Below are 25767 nucleotides of genomic sequence, written 5' to 3' on the forward strand. Positions count from 1 at the left end.
TTAGGTTCAGTGGACCCTGATGGTATATCAAAACTTAAGGAAGTGACGACAAGGGGCCACTAGATAGATGTTTCAATAGATGGCAAAATAAGGATTAAAATTCTTCTCCTCAAGAATGTTGCCTTAGATGTTCCAGACAAAAAAAGGATCCTCCATGATATGGTCTTATACTATCACATACTTCTCCTTAGTAGCACAAATCACAATTAAAACTAATTATTTGGCTAATGCCTGTATATACTCCATCTGTCTGTAAACTACATGAGGGTAGGAACATTATCATGTATTCGTGTTGGTATTCTCAACTACCCAACATAGAACCTGGCCCATACAAATTGCCCAGGAAGAACTGGTAAGTGAATGAAAGAAAAAACTCTATAGACCATTTTGTTCACCTACACAAATAAGAGGTCATATGGTCAATCTATGCTTGTCACCTTCAGTAAAGGGAAACTTTTTTTTTTTTTTTAAGACAATCCATTTGCATTTCAGAGAGCTCAGACTGTTACAAAGTTAAGCCACATAGTTCTGGAGTTCTGGAACAGACTACTGGGCTTCAGTTCTGTCTATGCCCCTCACTAGTGTGACTTTGGGCAAGCTATGTAACATTTATATGGCTCAGGCTCCTCGACTTTAAGTTGGAGATAATATTTGTACCTTCTTTAGGAGTGTTGTAAGGATTAAATGACTTATTATGTAGTGCCTACAAGAGTGTCTAGCTCTTAGTAGGCATTATGTGAGCACTTGCTGTTATTATTATTATTATCATCATCGTCAAGTGTATTATTATATTGACCTGAGTCAGACCACCTAGTACTTTTAACCATTGATTCTCATTCTATTCCTAGAGTCTCCCAAAACTAGTATCTCCAATACAATAGCCATCCAACTACATAGATGTTGTTAGCTGTTTTTCTCTTCCTTAAACTGAATATTCTCCTTGCTTAAGCGTTCCTCAAAAAATTAATGTTTTCTCTCTCTCATTGCTCTGGTCACCTGAGTCTGAATGCTTGACCATAATTTGTCTGGCTTCTTCTCAAAATCCAGTGTCTAGCACTGGATGCAGTACTCCAAGGATAGTCTAACCAGCCTGGAATGGGGCCATTCCCTCCTTTGACCCAAACATTTTTTTGTCCATCATCAAAGCTTGGGATTACATTATTTATTTTGGCAGACACAGCCCATTGTTGAATTTTACTAAAGTTACAGTTACATAAAATCTGCATTTTTTCCCTCTTGTATGACTTCTAAGATATATATATTCTACATTCTAAGCTTCCATAATTTTTATTTTAAGTAGGTTATTCTACATTTAATAATAAAAATTATATATGTTTAGCAATTAAAATTTAAAATTTTCACATAAATCATCTTTTTTAATATCAAAAGAAATTCATGTGGTAGAAGTTCTTATAATTTCTATTTTATAGCTGAGGGAACTTGGATAAAGGAAGATCAGGTAACTTTCCCAGGATAATATAACCAAGCAGTGACAGAACTGTCACTATTAACAAAAATAACCTTATTTTTTACTCTATGATTTATGTTTCTATAAACGGTTATTGTTATAATTCATATGATTAGATTTGGCATTTGGCTAGATTTGATATCCCTTCCAGATTTATCTCATCAACTTGGCATCAATGTCTTCCTCTTATATATTATTAAAATGTTGAGCTACCTAGGTCCAGGACCAGGTCAATGTGGATTATCTAGAGGGCATCGTTTTCTTCTTAAATTGAAGTGTAGTTAATTTACAATGTTGTGTTAGTTTCTGGTGTACAGCAAAGTGATTCACTTATATATGTGTGTGTGTGTATATATATATATATATATACACACACACATATACATATATACATATACACACTTTTTCATATTCTTTTCCATTATAGTTTATTATAACATATTGAATATAGTTCCTTGTGTTATACAGTAGGTTCTTGTTATTTATCCAGTTTATATATAGTAATTTGTCTCTGCTAGTCCCAAACTCCTAATTTATCCCTCCCCTCCTGCCTTTCTCCTTTGGTAACCATAAGTTTGTTTTCTATGTCTGTAAGTCTGTTTCTGTTTTGTAAATAAGTTCATTTGTATCATATTTTAGATTCCATATATGTGATATCACATGATATTTGTCTTTGACTTATTTCACTTAGTATGATAATCTCTAGGTCCATCCATGTTGCTGCAAATGGCATTATTTCATTATTTTTTTATGGCTGAGTAGTATTCCATTGTATATATGTGCCTCATCTTCTTTATCCATTCGTCTGTCGATGGACATTTAGGTTGCTTCCATGTTTTGTTTTGTTTTGTTTTTTTACACATATATACATTTTTTAAAAATATTCTTTTCCATTATGGTTTACCCCAGGAGATTGGATATAGTTCCCTGTGCTATACAGTATATATATATACACACACACACACCTATATGTGTGTGTATATATATATATACACACACTCATATATACATATACCACATCATCTTTATATATATATATATACCACATCATCTTTATCCTTTTATCTGTCGATGGACATTTAGGTTGCTTCAATGTCTTGGCGATTGTAGATAGTGCTGCTGTGAACATTGGGGTATCTTTTTGAATTAGAGTTTTCTCCAAATATATGCCCAGGAGTTGGATTGCTGGGTCATATGGCAACTCTACTTTTAGTTTTTTAAGAAACCTCCATATTGTTCTCCATAGTGGCTGCACCAATTTACATTCCCACCAACAGTGTAGGAGGGTTCCTTTTTCTACACCCTCTCCAGCATTTATTATTTGTAAACTTAATGATGGTCATTCTGACTGGTGTGAGGTGATACTTCATTGTAATTTTGATTTGCATTTCTCTAATAATCAGCGATGCTAAACATCTTTTCATGTGCTTTTTGGCCATATGTATGTCTTCTTTGGAGAAATGCCTCTTTAGGTCTTCTGCCCATTTTTTCATAGGGTTCTTTGGTTTTTTGTTATTGAATTGTATAAGCTGTTTGTGTATTTTAGAAATTAAGTTCTTGTTCGTCTTTGAAATCTTGTTGAGTCTCAAACTTTTTTGAAATTTCTTTTTATTTAGAATCTCAGGCCATTGTCCTTTTTGAACTATTTGTAGTCTCAGTTCCAGAATTCTCAGAAATTTGTAGAGAGAATATTTCTTCTCTTTTCTACATCTAAATACAGTCAACCTTGAGCAGTGAATTCTCATAGATTTGCTCATATCATGCTTAAACTAATTGGGAATATACAATGGCATTTATACTCGCTTTTCTGAACACATGTAGAGTGGTAATATACGCAGTGATAAGAACTGTGTGTAATAGAGAGAGATTGTTTGGATTTTTCTCTTTGCATGTGGTGAAAGCTTGTGAATAGACAGGCCACATAGTCATATTTTTAACAGTTCTTACATTGGCCTCAATTATTTGTCTGCTTATTAAAGGAAGTTATACTACAGGCTTCTTTGTCTCTGTGGGCCCAAAATGTTATGTTTACCCTTTTTGTGCATATGCTGTTAAATTCAGTGTCCCCAAATATTATGTGTACATTATTATTTTTTTAAATATACATCATTAAATCCTACATCTCAAAGAAGTTTTCCTCTGGAGGCCATTTCTGTTTCACCCATCCCTCTGTTAACATTTTCTGTACTACCTTGTAATATACCTTTAATTAGCTAGTATCTTTTTATGTATTCACATCACATTTTTGCAAGGTAGATAAAAGAAATTGCTCTCAAGTGATGGGATTTTTACTTGCTGTGTTTCAGCTTAAAACATACTTTTCCCCCACAAAAACTAGTTTTATAAACATTTGCGAAGCTGGCTGCATAAAGGAAATTGCTGACACAACTGCATCTATAATCGTGCAAATGATATGACTACATGCGGAGAGCGAAGAAGATAGAAGCAAAAATTGGGCTGTATTTTCAAGTTAAGTCTCAGTGTGAAAAAAGAGACTAATGCCACTTAGTTATAATTTGAAGTATTTGGAATATTTTTACTTTGTTAATACTTGGCCAGAGTGCTCAAAATAGAGATACGTGTCAAATGGAGCTTTGTGTTATATGCCAGTAGATTAAAGGTCTCTAATGATTTGGGAAGAGACAGAACATGCTGTGGTTTGGAAAAAATTTACCTAACCTTCAGGTTCATTCCTTCTTTTTTTTTAAATTATAGAAGGAGTATTATAGTGCCTTTCTCTATGGTGCCAAAGGGCTCATCATAATGTCTGCAAATTATATATATTTTTAGATTATTAGACTGTTATATCTGCTCTGTCAGACCTCAGTCTTTAACATAAAATCTATGCATGTGAACAGTTTCTCCAGCTCCAGATATTTATCTCTATTTTTGCAATCTCCTTACGTTAGGATTATAGTCCTTTTGAGTAGCTGTTTAAATCAGGTATTTTTGTTTACTAAATTACTGCTCTAGTGTACAATATCCCTTTCTTCCCCATCAGTATATCTGATTTGTTGGATCTGTAGTCCTTATTAGGTAGAACTGATCTAACCCCAGTCTCGTTTTCACTTACCGCCTGTGTGACTTTGAACAAGTCATTTACCACTTCTAAACCTCAGTTTTTAAGTCTCCAAAGTAATGAGGTGAAACCCAGTCATCTCTCACATGACCTAATCTAACCTCCAAGGACCAGTATGCTGAGTTTCTAAGATTCTGGTAATACTAGTATAACTAATACTTACTGAATACTTAATTGTGTGCTAGGCACTCTTTCTAAGTACTTGTATGAAAGCCTTTAGTCTTTGTCAAAACGATGAGATGGATATTATAATTTTTCATTTTATAGGTGAGGAAAATTAGACACAGAAACGTTAAGGAACTAGCCATGGGTCACACAGCTTAGAAGTGGCAGAGCTGGGATTTGAATGCAGAGATCAGGATCCAGAGTTCACTTGCTTACCGGCTGTATCAGAATCCTTTTTTGGTAGCTAGCTACGCTTCCTGTTGGAGCCAGCCTTAGACAAATCACAAAGTAGACCATGTTCCTTCTACTCCAGAGGGCATTTTCCTTCTTACTTCAAGTTTGTCAAGTGCCTCATGCTGCTCCCCCATATCCAGAGCTTGCCACTCTGAAACTTTTCCATGTATGGAAGAGGTATGCACTTCTTCTGTTTCCAACCTTGAGTGCTGTTTCTTTAGGATTCTGCTTTATGCTGAAAAACTGCTAAGCAAATTCAAAGCAAGGGCAAAACAACATGTTTAAAGGGGAGAGATGTTTCAGAAAGAAAAATATCTTTCTCTGAAACTAAATTTAAATATATATGTCACTACCTGTGTGATTTAGCATTTGACCCATGTCTGGGTTCTTTTGACACATACCAGTAAAATTAAGAATTTTTTCATGTCCCTTTCTGCCTCCCAGTAAAACCAGAAATGGATGCCAGATGTCTGCCTCTTTTAAAACATCCTGAGTTTTCTTGGGATGTTTTAAATTTCACCTGGATCTTTGGTGCTGCATTGATATGTACCTTGAAAAGAGAAGAGTGTGATTTTTTTTTTTTTTTTAATGAATAAATGCATTGTATTCACAGACTGCTAATCTGGAGTTCACCCTTACTGTTCTGCTTTTTTCTTTTTTAATTTTTATTTATTTATTTATTTATTTATTTATTTATGGCTGTGTTGGGTCTTCGTTTCTGTGCGAGGGCTTTCTCTAGTTGCAGCAAGTGGGGGCCACTCTTCATCGCGGTGCGCGGGCCTCTCACTGTCGCGGCCTCTCCTGTTGCGGAGCACAGGCTCCAGACGCGCAGGCTCAGCAATTGTGGCTCACGGGCCCAGTTGCTCCGCGGCATGTGGGATCCTCCCAGACCAGGGCTCGAACCCGTGTCCCCTGCATTGGCAGGCAGATTCTCAACCACTGCGCTACCAGGGAAGCCCGAAGAGTGTGATTTTAAGCATGCATTCCTTAGAGTCATAATTAGAAATAAAGCTAAAAATTAAGAACTTTCCATTTTAAGTTGTAATATCTTTATAAAAAGTCAAGAAGGAACATTTTATTAAAGTTATTTTACTGAACTAAGACCTAAAGGGGTTATAGTTTAAATAAATTTAATATACTTTTAGTCCTTGAGCCTTGTAATTGCAAGCTCACTGAAACACAGTATTAATTTAAAAACTCTTGCAAAACTGTTTGATTTACACCATTCTTGTTTTGTCAAGTTTGTGACTAGATAATCCTTTAGAGACAATTTTGAACTATTTGAACAAGCCTACTCTGAGATCATGTATAAACAATTTATTTATGTGTCATTATACCATCCACACTATTTTCTTTTCCTTTGCTCTTTATTTTTCCAGAGGATTATAGCAGATGTTTTAGATTTTGTGAGAAAGGTCAGGTTGTTCTCTTCTCTAATTGCCATTAGGAAGAATTCCAGTGAAAAGCTATTTGTTATACTATGCTTAGACAGTTGCATTTATACACTCGAAAATCAAGTTTACTTTGGGACAGTTATGGATGAAGTAATGGCTGCATTACTTAAACTGTGAAGAGTAGGAGCTCTTGATCCACAGTAGAAATAAAAATTGAAGTGCTTCTTTGGTACCTTGTGCACAGCTTCAATCTTGGCACTATTCACTCTACTCACGTTGCCCATCTCCTTGTCTATCCCTTTGTTACACTGGGAGCTCCTCAAGACAGGAATTGTTTTTACTCAGGGGAGCATCTGCCTTTCTCAGCACAGAACCTACACCACCACAAGGTACTCATCCAATGTTTTTTTGAAGGAATGAATAAATAAATGAATTAATTTTTTGCCATTTCAATTAGTAAGTCACATTTATTTTTCTAGCAAACCAGTTACCATATCATGGGTGGGCATGGTGAGATACATTCACAATCTGTTTGTGTGTGTGTACATGTGTAAGAAATAATGCATAAGTATTGAGAGGGATGGTGGTTTTGTAAAGGTATAAGATAATATGTAATAGAATACATATGTAATTGAATAACATAATAAAGGTGTATGATAGATTTGGGTGGAGAGAGCACCTATTTAGGCTATAATTTTCTGAGAAATCAGAAAACGAAGACATGATTTTATATATACTAGTGAAGGCTTGGTTTAGTTTTTCTTTTTTTGTGTGTGACTTTTGAGTATTTTTAGCAAGTAGAGAAAAATCAATCTTTGAGGACCTGTTGTGTTTGGGGAGCGGTATAGCTAAGAAATCAGTACCAAATAACTCTGAAGATGTGGTTCCAGTGGTTCTGTTGTAGTAAGGATACTCAGGAAGGAAAGCACCCTCAGCTGGTCAAGGGGCTGATGCCTCACTGACACATCTACATCTTGAAATTTCTCTGTCTTTGATCTAGCCTGACTTAATCTAACTGGACTAAGCCTAACTTAGTCATCTTAGACAAGCTTTATACTTCCTCCCAGTAAGTCATTTGTTTCAAAAGGAGGGAGCAATTTATGCAGCCTACAGAAGATGTTCGGTTTAATTTATGTTTTTATTTAGTTTTTTATTAATAGAGATAGTCCTCGCTAGTTTTCAGAATTCAACAGGAATGACTGTTGGTGCGGAATAATGAAAGGCATGATGATTAATGGGAAAACTAATAAATCTTATTGACAATTCCCCAACAATTTTATGGTGTCTTCAATAGTACCATCCTCATTTGTAATTGTATTTAGTTTTGATACTTGTCTTTCTCCACTACTAAACAATGAACTCTTTGAAGGCAGGGTCCACTTTATCTTAGCGCAGCGCCTCATTGATTGAAAGGATACCTGAGGTAAGATAGAACAAGAATATAGTTCCTATTGACAAACTGCTTGAAATTAAGCTTAACTTTTGTCTAATGCAGTCGTCTCTAATCATATGATTATTGCCCATTGCTGGGCTGGCAATGATCGAGACTGCACTTTGTGATACAGTTTAGATCTTGTCAGGTCATCTTAAGGTGAGGTCTATAAAAATTAAGGAGTTCTTAAAACCTGGAATAGTTCAGACAAACCATGGATCATTGATCCATGATCCTTGGTTACTTCCATAGAAATTCAGTTGGAGAGGTTTTACCAAGTAAACTGGCACATGCTACTCTTCTTTCGCCTTAATAATATCATAGTAAATTCTAACTCATAGCTCCAAGTCTACTTGCTTTCATGCAAGTGAATTCTATAACTATTGTGTGTCAGCTCAGTGACTATAAAATAACCACTGACAGAGAATGAAATTACAACATAGATATCTCAACCATTATCACTTGACTTTGTTTTTAGTAGATAACCTAATCTTATTATCTGATAAAGGGCAACCTGGATCCCATGCATTTTTTTCTGAGAAAAAATATTCATGCAGAAGTAGGTTTCAGGGGACTTTTATCATTAAAACTTTTGCTAGAAATGACCAAAAATCAGGACATTGGAAGGTAATTCCATATGAGATGATTATTTATCTGTGGTTTCTCAGCGCCACTCCTGTCATACTTTTCTCTGTCTGCACAAGCTTGGCTCAGATTTTTAATGTACATTTTCCAGGATCTCTTGCCAGCTTGCCTGCTGCTATGTCTATCGATAGGGGATATTGTTAGAAAATCAGAAGGCTAGAAATTGGGAAAACTTCCTGTTTTGGGCTTCAATGACATTGCAGTTGTTGGCAGTCCCTGGAATTTTCTGGGAGTTTCTGGAGCAGCAGAAGTGGTGAAGTGACTCTGGGCTCCAGTAGCCTGGATAGGAAAAAAAAAAAAAATCTTTTCAGTAGTTCCTACCCAGGTCCAGGTGGCACATATTTGACAGATCTGGAACTGACTACACCAGCATCTCTAAAGTGGAGTAGCAGGTACAGACTGATGGGTTCCAGCCTAGAAGTGTTAGCAGGCTCTGATTTCAACTCTCCTTCTCATTCTTTTCCATCCACCCTTCCAATATAACTCATTCCCTGTATTAACTTCCCTCTGTTTGATATACCTAGAGTGCATTATGGTTTTTTTGAGCAGACACTGTCCTTCTAGATATCTTTAGATGTCTATTCATTAAACAAAAAATTACCAAATACCAATGTGTACAGTGTGTACAAAGACATATGTATAAGCATGGCTAAATTTCTGTTTGTTTTGAGAATGAATCTCCAAACATGCTGTTGAGTTTTACATATTGTAAAAGCAAAGCCCATATACAATTGCATTATTTCTTGGTTCTCTCAATGATAATATCTAACTTCCATCACTGGGTTGTGAGCTTTGGGGGGATGAGAACTGTACTTTATTTTTATATTCCCAGAAATTAACTTAGTGACACAGTGACCCTTTTTCCCCCTTGTAATCCATTCTCAGACTATAGGCAGTGTGGTTTATAGAGTAAATCTCCTCTTTACTACTTTAGATCATTCCATGTCTCTTCACTGACCTTAGAATAAAAATCCAAGTTTTTTAGTGTGGCTTGCTTGGATCTTTAAGTTTTGAGCATTGTTTACCTTTCCAGCTTCATCTCTTGCCTCTTGATCAGACTCCAAACTTTTTGTTCTACCTGGACTGAACAACTTACAGTTCTGCCGAAGTCCCACACTGTGTCTCACCTCTGGGCATTGTCATATAGATGACCCTTTAAATCTGAACACTGTCTTCTCTTATTTCACCCCTGTTTTCCAATGTATTTTCCCTATGTGTGCATAAGTTTTCAGCTTTTTAAGTATTGTTTTTTCTTCATACTTTCCCAAGTCCTCCAGTCTGGCTTAGAAACCTTTCTAAATACTCCCAGTGCATTCTTCCCCTCTGTTATCATAGTATTTAACATACTGCTTTGCAATTTCCTGCTTAATTACATCACAGCATGTTCAATAGGACTTTTTGTTATGTAGGGATATCAGATAAATGCCTAAAGCTGAAGAAGATCAGTACACCTGCATTCTAAAGATGCCAGAAATCTGTTTCCAAGCTTATCATGCTTTTCAGACTTCCCTGTAATCCTCACTATCAACCCTACTAACCTTTAACCAACCTGCGTAAAGAGGAGTCTAGACATCCAGAGGAATGGATGGATGTCTTTTCTTGGTTGGAACAAGAAAGTCAATGAGAGATAGTGTGACATAGATCCAGAGGAAGTACTTTGAATTTTTATTTCTTATTTGGGAGAGAAGTAAAAAGGCAGTCTTTCTCTTTTCAGGCAAATTAAGAAAGTTTGCTGGTTGAGTTTATGTGTCAACTTGGCTGGCCACAGTGCTCAGATATGTGGTCAAACTTTATTTTGAATATTTTTGTGAGAGGTTTTTTTTTTGGATGAGATTAACACTTAAATGGGTGGATTTTGAGTAAAGCAGATTGTCTTCTGTAAGGTGGGTGGGTCTCATTAAATAAGTTGAAGGGCTGAATAGAAGGACAGACTGACCTTCCCCAAGCAAGAGGGAATTCTGCCATCAGACAGCCTTCAGACTTGAACTGCAGTATTGGCTCTCCTGGGTCTCTAGCCTATTGATCTTTGGACCAGAACTGCAGCATCAGCATTCCTGGGTCTTCAGTCTGCCAGCCCACCCTGCAGATTTTGGACTTGCCAGCCTCCTTAATCATGTGAGGCAGTTACTTAAAATATATACATCTATCTATCTATCTATCTATCTAGATATATATTTATCTTAATCACCTATTGATTCTGTTTCTGTGGAGAAGCCTGATTAATACTGAGGGTTATCAAGGGCTTGAATGTATGTGTAAGCGTGGAAGACTGATATCTCATTCATTGTCTGCATGTTTTCTGTGCTTCACTTGTAAGCTCACCCGAAAAGTAACAGAGTGGAGCACAGCGAGAGAGTTGTTGCCCAAGGAGGTCCCATGGTTCCTGAAGATTAGGGCCACTGAAGAACAGAAGACCAATGCCAACCGCTTTCCTGGAGCATTCTAAAGGCAGGATGTTTGTTGGCTGGAGCAGCCCGCTATGGCAAGAGGAGCAGAAAGGGCAGCAGTGTTGCAGTGTGAAGTCCTTCCATTTGGTGTGGCAAGTATTCCTGGGACTCCTGTGACCATGTAGACACCGTGGAAAAGAACCAGGCTCAAGAACTGCTTGAAGGCGCCCTTCTCAAGGCATTATACTGATGGAATAAGAAGATCTAAACAGTAAAAGTGATGCAGTATAATGTCAGGGCACAGATCCTCTTGCGGTCACTCAGCCTACACTTGTGCAACTCAAAATGTCTGTCACATAGGGTTCCTGCCACACAGGGGTGGATTATAACAGTGTCACATAAAACATTTGTTTTCTTTCCTCTTTTTACTCTTATAAACGGAATGAGCCAGAAGCTCCATGATGAGAAAGAGGAAGAAAACACCCTCAGCCTAGCCAAGGTCAGGCTTGTCCCAGTGGTATGATAGTAGGACAACTGTTTTGTATTGGATACCATGAGGTTAGCCAACTGTGAGGTTTGGGGGCACAGTACACGCAAGGCTTCTCACCACTGGTACAAATTTTAAATACAAGTGTTTACCTAAACCACTCTCAGTTTCAGTAATTTGTTAGAAGGACTCAGAACTCACTGAAAGATGTTATAGTCACAGTTATAGTTTTTTCCAGCTAAAGAATACTGATTAGAATCAGCCAAGAGAACACGTGCATAGGGAAGAGGAAAAGTACCAAAAGTGGAGATTCTGTTGTCCTTTCCCCATGGAGTCACAACAACATTACTTACTTGGCACTGATGTGTGACAGTATGTGTGGCGTACTGCCAACCAGGGAGACTCACCTGAGCCTTGTTCAGAATTTTAATTGAGGCTCCGTGGTTTACTATCCAATGGCTGACCTGAATCTCCATCCCCTCTGGAGGTAGAGTGGATACTGTGTGGCCCAAAGCCCTCATCATAAATCACTTGTTAGTCTGGTGGCCAAGGCCCCCAGGTAAACAAAGATATTCTTCTGAGAGATCACCTCCCAGATGAGACAAAGGCAAGACCTCTCTTTGGGTAAGGTTATATTCTTTGCTACACAGATATAAATTTTGATTTAAGAATTTCTGGTCACTGATAGGGACATGTAGATAGAACATGTTTGAATAAAGGCATTCCTTGAAAGCAGTTTTTACATCTATTGAATTTAGACTTAAGATATACATGCATAACTGGATTATTCTCAACTAGAAGTGAGCTCTGTGAAAATAAGGATGATATCTTTTTTGTCTCCACAGCCCAGCACAGATAGTATAGGCCCTAAAGAAATATTTGTCGAATGAATGAATAAAGACCTATCACAAAACACTAAGTAGACTATCACTGCAGAGCTATTCTGGTATGATACAAGTACTCCTGATGATCATGATAGAGTTATAAATGGTCAGAGCCTCAGTGATAAAGTCACCACCTTCAGTCTAAATAAAATAAAGAGAAAGAAGACTATGATATTCCATTCATTACCTTATTAGCCTTGTAGAGGTAGCAAAAATATCTAGGAGTTACTGTAGAGAGACAACAACTGCTTGTAAGTTTCAGATGCAGCCTTTGTCTCTTCCTTTTGTTTAAAATAATTTATGACCAGAGCCAAGCAGTTAATAACATAGGATTTATGTCCTGGAAGCTTCAAAAGACAGGTGATGCTGCTCTGGAAGGACTCTTTCAGGATGGCTTTAAGCCAGCGTATGTGTGGTGTGGCATGACAAGTGCATTCCAAAGTGTATAGAGTTCACCGTTAGTTTTTTATTTTTTTTAATTTTATTTATTTATTTATTTATTTATGGCTGTGTTGGGTCTTCGTTTCTGTGCGAGGGCTTTCTCTAGTTGCAGCAAGTGGGGGCCACTCTTCATCGCGGTGCGCGGGCCTCTCACTATCGCGGCCTCTCTTGTTGCGGAGCACAGGCTCCAGACGCGCAGGCTCAGCAATTGTGGCTCACGGGCCTAGTTGCTCCGCGGCATGTGGGATCTTCCCAGACCAGGGCTCGTACCCGTGTGCCCTGCATTGGCAGGCAGATTCTCAACCACTGCACCACCAGGGAAGCCCCACCATTAGTTTTAATACTGACATATGGGGACAGATTATAAAGTTTTGACAAAAACGATATTTTATGACTAAGATTCATGAATAATGCCTTTTAAATAAACTTCCGATTTTAGAATAGTTTTACGTTTATAGAAAAGTTGTGAAGATTGTACAAAGAATTCCCATATACCCTGTACCAAATTTCCCTTATTATTATTATTATTTTTGAAAATTTATCTTTGGCTGCTTTGGGTCTTCGTTGTTGCTTGCGGGCTTTCTCTAGTTGTGGCGAGTGGGGGCTACTCTTCGTAGTGGTGCGCGGGTTTCTCACTGCGGTGGATTCTCTTGTTGCGGAGCATGGGTTCTAGGCGCACGGGCCTCAGTAGTTGTGGTGCACGGGCTTAGTTGCTCTCCGGCATGTGGGATCCTCCCCGGCCAGGGCTCGAACCCATGTCCCCTGCATTGGCAGGCAGATTCTCAACCACTGCGCCACCAGGGAAGCCCCTTCCCTTATTATTAAGATCTTAGATTAATATGGCACACTTGTCAAAATTAATGAATGAATTAATGAATTAATGAATTAATGAATTACTGTTAATTAAAGTTTATACTTTAATTAAAGTTTATACTTTATTCAGATTTTCTTAGTTTTTACCTAATGTTCTTTTTTAGTTTCAGGATCCCACTTTATATTTAATCAACATGTCTCTTGAGGCTCCTCTTGGCTGTGACAGTTTCTCAGACTTTCTTTTCATTCTTTTTTTTTTAAATAGCCTTGACAGTATGGTCCAACTATTTTGTAGAATGTTTCTCAGTGGCATTTGCCTGATGTTTTCTCATGATTAAACTAGGGATATGCATTTTTGGTAGAAAGACCACAGAGCTAAAGTGCTATTTTCATCACATCATAAAAAAGGTGCATGCTATCCGCATAACTTATCACTGTTGACCTTTGTGACCTTGAACGCTTATTTTCAATGAGGATGGAAAGAAACTCACTGTGCAGTGCACACTCAAGGAGTGGAGAGTTATGCTTTACCTCTTTGAGGGTGGGTTATCCACATTATTTTGGATTTTTCTAGGTGAGATATTTGTCTGTTTTCCTCCATGTATTCAATTATTTATTAATATCAGTATAGACTCATAGATATTTATATTACACATTAAGTTCTAATCCAATCCTGCTTTATTATGTTGCTCTAATTGTTTTCTCTTTAGAAATTGGGACCTCATTCATTTGCCTTCCATGTCCATTTGACATATCTCTAACATGGTGTTTTTTGTTGAGCACTTCCTTAATTTTTGGCAGAGCAAGAAGATCCAGGCTTGTCGTATATATTTCTTGCCCCAGCTCTGGAGCTCCAAGGAGCCCTGGTTCCTTTTACTGGAGAATAGTAGTAGAAACCAAGTGCTTTGTGATAGGTGTGCTTGCTGTTGCTGGTGCATCATTTTTTTCTGATTTGTCAGTGCAAGGAAATATATGTATATATACCAACCTCTTTATATATACATATCTATAAATATTTCTATGTGTATCCATCTTCTATTGATATTAGGCTAAAAATGAGTTTGTAATATATCTGGCTCTAATCAATCCATTACATGTTTCATTCAAGCCTTCTCTCCTTGCTTATCACAATCTTCCACTCCAAAGTGAGAAACATGACTTACCTTCTGCCATCTATTTACTTAATTGTCCAGTTCCAGTACAGTGGTTTCAGAATTGCTAACCCATATCCCTATGGAAACAACTTTATTTAGATTACACTGCTTATATGTACTCCTTCTGCCTTTTTTCTTATAATCTCTACACTTCTACAAAGTTACAAGGGTCAGCATGTTTTTCCCCCAACCTGTTTAGTGAGATTGTTTCATACACGTGCGATAGGATTAGATCTTTTTGTTATAGTTCATCCTGGAATACCAGGAACTCCTAAATGAGTTTGCCTATGTACACTACATTGTACTCTTTGTGCTGTAGATTCTATGGGTTTTTACAAATGCATAGTATCGTATAACCAGTATTACAGTATCATACAGAATAATCTTACTGCCCCCCTGAATCCCATGTGCTTCACTTAGTCAATCCTCCTCTTCCCCCAACTCCTGTTCCATTTGCCATTCCTATGTTTTATCTTTCCCATAATGTCATATAAATGGGGTCATATAGTAGGTAGTCTTTTCAAACTGACTTTTTCTACCTAGCAATGTATATTTAAGAGTACTCCTTTTTTGTATATTTTATTCCACACAAATAAAGTCTAGATTTTTTCCATCTGTATTTAGGAAGAAATTTTATCTTAGGGGATATAAACTAGCTCAAAGAAATGTAACACACTGTGAAATTCAGACTATGCTAAATATCTTCTGTTTGCCCTGGCAAATCAACTTTTCACATTTCTCTTCTGTATTCGAATCCTGGAAGGCTGACTTGCGTGAAGTTCATTGATGGCCTCCTTTGTCCTCTGATCTTGAATAGACTAAGCCAATGCACATTGCACCCTGAAGCTATAGAAGACGAGACTTATTCTGAAGCTTTATAGGAACTTACTGGCTTTGATAATATTCCTTTAGCTGGCAATTAGCTGTCCTGAACCTGTCATTTTCTTTTAGCAAGACCTCCAAGCCATAAAGAGCAGCTGCCCTATACCACAATTCTCTCAATTATTATTGCTCCCATATCAATCACATGCAACTTTATTGTGATACCACTCATTCCAGTGGAATTACCTACTTATCGCCAGCAACGGGGTCTCTAAGATTGATTATGTATTCCAAAAATCCCACCTTGAGGATCAGCTTGGTACAGCCACTCTTGGTACCAATTGTCTTAGCCTGGATTTTCTAGTAAAATAGCCTGAGGCAAAGCACTCAGAGTTAAACATTAATTAATTAATTAGCTAGTTAGTTAATTAGACTTTTTAATCCCGGAGCAGTAAGAGTGAGGGGAAAAACAGAAGTAAGATAAAGAAAAAAAAAAAATCAAATATAAGCTAGTGTGTGACTGAGCTGCCATATTGTTTTACAAGAAAATACTACACAGCCAGTTGCTTGGTCACACACAATGTCTCTGGAGAGGTAGTATGATACTACTGTAATTTTCATAAGTCCATTGTGGGGGAGGGAGGCTGAAGACTTTATCTACTGGCTCCGCCTTGTCTTTATCTCTCAATGGTCAAAGTTCACCTTATAGGGCATTAATTCCCTTACACTTCTAAATTATGTTTCCCTTCCTCTTTGGGGAATCAGAGAGATTTAATGCCAGGTGCTGTGGCTCTTCAACTGAGCATAGAAATGGTGCTAGTAAATAAATCCTCCTTGGATTTATTCAGATAAGACTTGGGCACTGCAGCTGCTCTGCTTCCTGCCAAGGCGGGGGCATGATGCAGGCCAGGCTGTAACCCAGCTCTAGTTACTCCAGTTTCCATCTCCTTAGGTGGTGGCAGCTAGGGCTTTTCATCGAGCAAGTATCAGAGGGTGTTGATTGCAGGTGGGAATGAGGAAATCTCTGAAGACACATAAATTTGCTCTCATACAATAATGAAATAGAAAACTATTAAGAAAATTAATCAATGCAAAAACTATAGTAACAACAAATTATTTTTCCTTTCTGTCTCTTTCAATACTTTCCTAAATTTAGCTAATAAATTAGCTATTTATTGCATATTTATTGTGTACCAGGTATTCTGATAAACCTTTTACATATATTATCTCCTTTCATTTTTTTCAACAATGTAAGAAAGTCCCTACTTACTATTGCCCTTCTAAATATAATGAAGTTAAGACTTAGAGGGGTGAAGGAACATGCCCAAGTTTATATAGCTAGGAAGCAGTGGGGCTGGAGGAAATTTCAACCTAGCTAGTGGGCCTCCAGATCGTCTTTTCGGTAGAGATGTGAGCAGTGCACATGGTTCTTATAGATCTTGTTCACCGTTTGCAGTTTTCATCTTTATCTTCGTATAAAGCCTAGGAAAAAAAAACCCTAGAAAGCCTTAAGATAATAAGGTATATAGTACTATAGTAAGGTTAAAATTAAGATAACAGTATTACTTACATCATAGTTGTGATAAAGTTGTGGTAAATAAATTAATCCAGGAGAAAAGCTTAGTTTATTTCTGGTAAACAGTAAGAGCTCAGTACCAGTTAGCTATTACTACTCTTATTATTGCCATTATTATTACTATTAAAGTGGGTCATTTCTCTTACAGAAATCTAAGCATGCTGTATTAGATGGACGATGAATAAAGGTCATTCAGAAAGAGTGATGCTTCTTATACTGAGTGATTGATAAAAGCAAATTGTAGATGTTTCAGTCCTAAGGGAGGACATCGTGTTATCCTCCCTGTTCCCACCCTGGTCACTCTTAACTTGCCTCTCTTTTTTTTTTTTTTTTTTTTTTTACTGAATCCTAAACTTTCTTGACTCCATTTCATAGAGTCTTGTCCTCTGGCCTTGAGCTTTGTCTCTGTTCCCATTTTAAGACCTGCTTTCTGGGCTCTTACTGCTTAAATGAAATTGGGGACTCAATCCTGACCCATTTGGCCCATCAGAACATAACCCTGGTTTGTACTAGCTCTCGGCTTGGCCCTCCTCTCTTGAGGTTTTTTCTGTGCATTCCATGCAGTAACATATTGTTCTTTTCCTCTGTGATCCTGATATCAGCAGAGAGAGGGTCACTCAGTCATTCCTCACGCATTACTGAACACTTACATTTTGACCAGCAGCTTCTAGACTCTGAGCCTTGCGCTAAGCACTTCAGAGGGGTGCTCCTATTTTGCCAAGTGATTACACCAGTTTTAGAAAAAATTATACTTATTTCTTGGAATCTCGAGTTTAGAACTACACAGGCCCTTCTTGGTAATCTCTGAATGCCCAGAACGTTATCTAGGAACACAGACCTGGGCCCTCAATAGGGTTGTCAAACTTTGCAAATAAAAACACAGGACTCACAATTAAATGTGAATTTCAGATAAATGAGAATTTTTCAAAGTATGAACTAGATCCCAACGATTGCCTGAGACATATTTATACTAAGAAATTATTCCTTGATTATCTGAAATTCAGATTTAATGGAAGTCCTCTACTGTATCTGGCAACCTTATCGCAGAAGGGCACCTCCTGCCGCATTTATCATTAGAGACAATCGTTTAGGTCCCTGTTACCTGACAACAATTGAGAAATAGTCATTCCTCCTATAACTTGTTTTTATCTTGATCTTGACTATCTCCTTAGGGTGAAACTGTCCTAGGGTGACCTTACATCTTGTTTTGTGTGGAAAGTCTCACTTTGTTTCCGTTGTCTTGACACAATTGCTAACTATCCTCTTTCCCTCTCAGATGTGTCGTGGTTTGGATGATAAATTATATGGTGTCACGGATGCCTCATTCCACCCTCGAATTCCTGCTGACCCTATTGGTAAGTAAATTTTCAGCTTCTTTCCCTCAAAGCCACACTCTAATCTCCAGCAGGTGCCACCATCCTGATGAACCCTCACTTCATTTCCACAAAGCACCAGGTTGCACCATGCTGCTTAAGCTAACGTAGACAAATAAATGACTCCTGAACAACTTTCTGTACTGTTTACCATGTGTACAGAGAACAGCAGAACTGAGCAAATGTTGGATGAATTCAGTGAATATGGGCGATAACGCAGATGTCAGGTGAAAAGTATTCAAATGCCATTTGTTTGAAAGTATTTAGGTAATTTGCACTTCCGTTTGTAAACACGTGATGAAGATGATGTCTATGTATGATACACAGCACCAGTTGATTAGACTACATTTTTAGAGTAATTGTGCAGAAGTGAAATAATTTTCTTTATATTGCCTTAGGTCACTATTTCCATTTCACAGTGTCAACTAAACACAGTTCTTGTATCAAACAATAAAATATTCAGTCAAATAATAAAGTTGCAATTTTATTCCTATGAAATGTCAAATAACTTGAATGATTGATTTCTCCCCTTGATTTATCCATTTATATTATATTTCAGGTGTACATGTGTTTGAGAAAAAGTCTTATAGACACAGACTTTTATGCACACCCATAACAGTATGATGCTGAGTCAGAATCATCCTTTTATAAGCATCACATAAATAGAGTCAGGTCCCATCAGAAACAAAAATAACTGTCTCCATCTTTTAACAAAATAATGAGGGAAAAATGCTGCTCTTAGTTAATATGATTTTTTTTACATGTATTGATTTCATATAAGCCAAAATATAGAGTGTTCAAAACAGAAGGAAAAAGAACATCTCTCAGTAAGAATTCATACTGTAAATATATTTATTTCTAAATGTATCTTTCACTTAAGTGTTAAAAAGGTATTTAGAATTACTAGAGGAAAACAAATATGTCATTATATTTCCTTTATGTTAACTCATCCAATATAAATAAATGAAATGCATTATTATATCTTAGCAACCATGATTGGATTTTATTTTTAGATAGTAAGATAATAGTTGTCTTATTAAATCTAAATCAAAGGCTCTTTAGGAAAGCTTAATCTGAAATATTGCTGCTAATTTTACCAGTATTTTAATGACCTCCAAGGAAAAACTGTGAACATTTTATGAATATTTAGAAATAATGCAGATATTTCAAGAAGAAAAATGGAAATAAAAGGAAAAAGGCGTCATGTCATAGTTACTACATCAGTGTAGAGAAGGCATCACTAAGAAAATTCCAGGTGAATTGAAAATGATCTTATGAGGAGCAAACATTAAGATGACCCCGACTGTAGCATGGAGAATGGATAGGAGGCGGGTTCAAAGGCAGGAGAAGAGAGAACAAATTATAAACATTAAATATACCCAGTCTTTTTGTATATCAGTTTTTTTAATGTCAGTTATATTCAATAAAGCTGTTTTAGAAAACATTAAAAAGGACTATTGCAGTAATTCTAGTGAAACATGGTTTTGTTTTGTAGCAGAATGATTGTGGAAATGAAGATAGAGAATGATTAGATTAGAGAAATATTTTAGAGGTGGAATTTGTGGGTGTTGTTGAATGATTGAGTAAAGAGGGGGAAGTGTAGGGAATGCTGAAGAACCAAGAATGACTTCTAGATTTCTTAAATGAACAGGAAAAGAATGCTGGTACCATGTGTAGAAGGGGAAGCCTAGAGGAGGAACACATTTCTGGGGGTAGGAATCAAGAGTTCACTTTTGGACAAGGTAGATCTGCAGCATCACTGATCTTGCCAACAGAGCTGTTGGTTGACCTCAACATACACATGGTCTTTTATATCATGGGGGCTGATGAGATCACCTAGGGAGAGAACACGGAGAGAGGAGAGAAGACAGCCAAAGCCCAATTCTGAGGAGGGCAGTATTTAGGTGCTGTTAGGAAAGAAGGAATGGATTCAGGAGAGGGAAGTCAGGATGGTTTGGGGAAACCCTAGAGAGTGTGATGAGAAGAGAGAAGTCAAGAGGTTGCAAGGCTTCAAAACTCAGAAATCCATCTGGATGGTCTTGTAGGATAAGAATGGGATATGTGAATTCTTTGGATTCAGGAATTTCAGGATATTGGTGAACATACCAGTACCAGAGTTGGGGGACAGGTTTGGCTAGAAACCAGATTGGAGGACGTGAAGTGTGGGTTTGCGGAGAGGAGGAGGTCGCTGTGCACATATAAAGCATGGTCTGTGCTGTCATAGCTCTGCGGCAGGAGCACAGAGAAGGTCTGACAGTTCACGGAAGGCTGCACAGCTGAGGAGGTGACAGCAGTGTTGTGTCGGTACACCCGTCTAGCTTACTGTTTTATGTTCTGAGAGATACTCATTTAAAATACGTTTATGTGGAGTTGTGAAATGTGTTACACATCCGCTGCCTTCTTCCACTGAGGATGCCAAGCATGATGCAACTGTTGGTCACAGTGACTGCCTCTTTCTTCTCTTTGACAGGCTTCAGGTCTTCTGAGTTAAAGAAAGACACCGAACTTGTATTCTAAATGGTTTCAGATATCTATGCTTTAGACTTCCTGGGTGTGTATTCATGCGTGTATGCATGTGGGTGTGCACATGTATGTGTGTATGAGAGAGAGGAAAATGCGACCTGGGACTCAAATCCAGGTTTGTCAGCCTCCAAAACCCATGCCCTTTTCACTATTCCAGTCCATTTCTCTAACTAGTAATGAGACTTATTCATTCAATAAATATTTTTGATTACTTTCTAAAATAACAAAATAATCATGACAGCTAACCTACATAAAAGCTTACTTATGTGGGCAGGTAATGTTTTTAAGTACTTTATATGTATTATCTCATTGAATCCTCACAACAATCATATAAGATTCCTTTCTACAGGTGGAGCAATTGAGACTTGGAATGAGTATATAAATGTTTAGAGGTTCCACATCTAGGGAGGGGTGAAATCAGGTTTCTAACCAGGCTATTTTGCTCCAGAGTTCTTTACTCTAAGATACTACTAAAATGGAAATTTTGACAGGCAAATGGAAAAGGAAACGCAGAAAGAAAGTCATTATTTCTTGAGTGTAGTAAGCTGAGAGAGGTAAGCAAAGAGGCCACAGGGGGAGGCAATTGGCATTTCATCACTAGCCTTTTAAGCCCTGTTCAAGAGTTTGGATTTTAATCCAAGCAGTGGCAGTGCCTTGGTGAATTCCGAGCAGTCAGTGATGAGATTTGCTTCTAATCTCTGGTTGGCATCGAGCATAAAAAGTGAGCAGTTTCTTCTGTAGAAGTGTAATTCACATAAGCTTTGAAACAGCTATTATAGACATGGAGGCTTTTCTTGTCCTCATCTTATTTCTTAGACCCTCTCACTGTGTGATGTCTTGGTTAAAACGATAATTACGATTCCAACAATACCAAAGCTACAAATGCAAAAGCGGTTAATAATAGTAATCAGAAACTTGAAGGGAGAAAAGTAAAAGAAATCTCCACACAAAGTCAGCTTAAGTCATAGTTTACACATTTTTTTTTTTTTTGAATTCCTCTTAGGTTCTAAATAAATGTTTCATGAATGTGTTCAAATGCAACTTCTTCGGTGAAAATCTTAACTCCCCATTCAGCATTAGTTGCTGCATCTTATGTTTTCTCATAATAATCTGTTTGACTTCTATTTAACCAGTTATTATCCTGTACTATCATTTGTCTGTTTACATGTATAACACAGTTTGTTTCAGTTTGGTTCAGCAAAGATTTGTGTTGCACTTTCAGTGAAGTAGTCACTATGCTAAGGTCTCCACCTCATGTACTAAGTGACTTAGAGGCCTATAATCAACACTGAGTTATTGTAAATAGGATATGCAGATCTTTTAAATTTGTTACCTAGCAAAACCCAAGTATAATATATATGAGAAAATGGAACTCTTTATTATCCTCACTTGATGCACACTTTTTAGAAATATTTAATTCAGTCTTTAACTTTCTCTTATTTGTTGGTCAAATCTTGAATAATTCCAGAGTCAAGATTCATAAAGACAGTATACTTATAAATACATGCATATTTAAAAGGGCAAATATGTCTTGACCTTTAGAAAAGCAAATCCCTGAATTTTGAAAAGGAAGACAAGTTTTAACATTGTATTTTATCAGATAGATATAGCCTGTCAGTAAACTGATTGTCAAATAAGCCCTTCTACCCTTGCAAAATTGGCAAGAAAGAAAAATGTGTCTGTAGTGTTGATTGTCTTCTACTGGAAAGTATAATTATATTTCACTAGGCTAAGTGGAACTTAACGACTACCTGATTATGATACTCAGGAAGAAAGAGATTGTCTACTTACAAAGTTAAATTGAAGCATATTGAGTCTTCAGTTACAAGTGTTGACATTTCTTTTCAAATGCAGGCCTAGAAAATGTTTATGGTATAGGTAATCTGAGAATGAGAATATCTTAATAAAGGGTAAATCATTATAGAATAAATATAGAGAAAAATGGGTTACTGACCAATCTTCCAGTGAGTCTGAAGAGTGACTCATCTGATGTGAAAAAAACTAATTCTGAAGACACAGAGTCAACTCGAGATGTTGTACAGCAATTACGCCATTGTGACATTTATTCAGAAACAATTCTACAGAGACAGAAGAAACTAAGTGTTCAAACTTCTGATTTTAAAATTTCAGTTGTATTCAGTTGCTTCATAAAGGTATAATTTGTGTGTAAAATATATAAGAACCATCTTCTGTGGTGTGGAACTTTGTCTCAGTTTATGGGTCAGGGAGTTTTTATTTTAGGCAGAATCCTTGAGATTGGAATTTTAGACTCTAATTCAATCTACATGTTTTAAAATTATGGATATAGATGATATAAAATAGGAATTTTTACATAGTTATTACATTATAGAAGTTATTTTTTAAATTATAATAAACCCTTAGTGCCAGCTTTTCACATAAATGACTAAATTTTACTGGTAACTGGAGCTTAATGTTTAAATTCCCCAAGTTTATGCATTTTAAACAATATTGTTGGAAAAAAGACTTAAAATAATTTGGTTTTTTTCTTTTTAAAATAGAGGCTTCAAATATAACAGCTCTTAGAAACGATTCAGGAACATTGTTAGGAGCATTCACTATTAGGTTATAATACTCAGCAAAATTTATGATATGTTTTTCAGCTTTTCAGTCTCCCCATTTGCTGGCATACCATGGGTTGTCCATATTCCCTTCTATTATTATGTTTTCCTCTAGGAGAATCTCATTTCCTTTCTATTTTAATCTGATAAGTCCACTTAAGTCTAGATATCAGAGAATCAGCAGTTTGAGAATTTTGTCTTAAGAGAAAAGCAACTGAGTGGAAAGAGGTCAGAATTCCACTATTGGGTAACAATGAATAAGGGACTCTTTTATGACTCTAGGACGTGTGACATTGTCTTTAGTGTTTTTAGTTTTCTTTCCCCATTATATTCCAGAAGTTTGAGATCCAGAAGGCAGTTTTCTGGATAGCCAGGGCATTATTAAATAGTTAATAATAATTAGATAGTCAAAATTACTGTGAGAAATATCCTACCTCCACTAATTTAACATGTAAGTTATACTTTCATCTGTAAGAGACTTTAAAGTTTTACTTGAACATTTCTAAGTTATTGATTAGATGCTTGAAAAAGACTAGGAAAAATAATACAGGTTTGACAAATTACTATGTGCAGTTTCATAAGCAATGAACAAAAAACAGGCATTTTCACCCATCTTCGGGCAGATGGTGAATGGCAACAGCAGACATTTCAAATATAGATGTAGCACATATATATTGCAAACAGCTGTAATAGCTAAAATACATGCCAGAAGACTTAATCATTCTGGAATTTTTTCCAGTACATGCTAGCGTTCAAAAATAGACTTCTCTTTCCTACAATTGCTATAGAATTCTTTGAAATAGGCAAGTGCATCTATGATATAGGAACTTTGCTGTGTGCTGATTAGGCTGTATTTTCAAGGCTCCTTGACAACTAGTTGATTAGCAAAATTCTCATTAGTTATGATTTGGTATGCATAACTCATGACCAATGTGACTTCTTGTTTTTGCTACTGAGTTGGCTGAATCAAGTCTTTTGTTATGTGTAGACCTTGCCAGTACAAATTATCTGGGTGAAAACTAAAGAGCTGAAAAAACTGCAGATTTTATGTTTATCTATCTGTCATCAGGAAGAAAGGACAGCTAAGATTTTAAGAATATATATATATATACACACACACATATATATATATACACACACACATATATATTTATACACACACATATATATATATACACATATACATATATATACACATATATATATACACATATACATATATATATTTAACAGTTATATATATTTAACTGATGGTGAACTTACATTAATATTTTAAATTTAAAAAAATTCTGAGTATGTGTCTCTTAGTTGAAAGAGTCCTTATTTTGTTTGGAATGAAAGAAATAACAAAGTTTCTCAGAAGAGATAAGGAAATGTAATCTATATATATCATTTAAAAATTCTGGAAAAAAATTATCAGCAAACAAAGTCATCACTAAAGTTCTTAGACTACAGATATTATTAGCTTTCCTGGAGTCTTCACGGTAACTTAATTGTAAGAGAAGAAGGTACCTAGGTCAGCTGATATCCATTTGGCAGCAGAGTGTGGGAGAAGGTGCATGGGTTGCTGTCCGTGGATTTGGGTTAGTCCTGTCTGACATGTGTGACCCTGTATGAATTTCACCAAGTATCCTCATCAGTGAACTGGGGATGATGAAAATATTATCTTACCCAGAAAGGATTAAAAGAGTTGATGGATGTTAAATGAACTTTGTAAACTCCAAAGTGATATTGAAATGCTAGTTTATGTATTACTTAGAGGATGTGAGTCACCATTATTTCTCATTTTTCACAGTTTGATGACATTTCAAGTACATAAGAACTCTGGTTAGATATTGGTTTTTGTGTTTTTTTTAATTTTTGAATTTTATTTTATTTTTTTATACAGCAGTTTCTTATTAGTCATCAAATTTATACACATCAGTGTATACATGTCAATCCCAATCTCCCAATTCATCCCACCACCGCCCCCCCCAGCCCTCCGCAGCTTTCCCCCCTTGGTGTCCATACGTTTGTTCTCTACATCTGTGTCTCAATTTCTGCCCTGCAAACCGGTTCATCTGTACCATTTTTCTAGGTTCCACATATATGCGTTAATATACGATATTTGTTTTTCTCTTTCTGACTTACTTCACTCTGTATGACAGTCTCTAGATCCATCCACGTCTCTACAAATGACCCAGTTTCATTCCTTTTTGGCTAGATATTGTTGACATTCCCTTTTCTTCCTGTTGCAAATAATTTCTTCTTATTCTGCTCACTCTGTGATTATTGCTTTTCTGTACACATTCTTCTTTCCTATTTTACCTCT

Source organism: Balaenoptera acutorostrata, chromosome 5 (genome assembly GCF_949987535.1).
Source record: "Balaenoptera acutorostrata chromosome 5, mBalAcu1.1, whole genome shotgun sequence".
Classification (NCBI taxonomy): Eukaryota; Metazoa; Chordata; class Mammalia; order Artiodactyla; family Balaenopteridae; genus Balaenoptera; species Balaenoptera acutorostrata.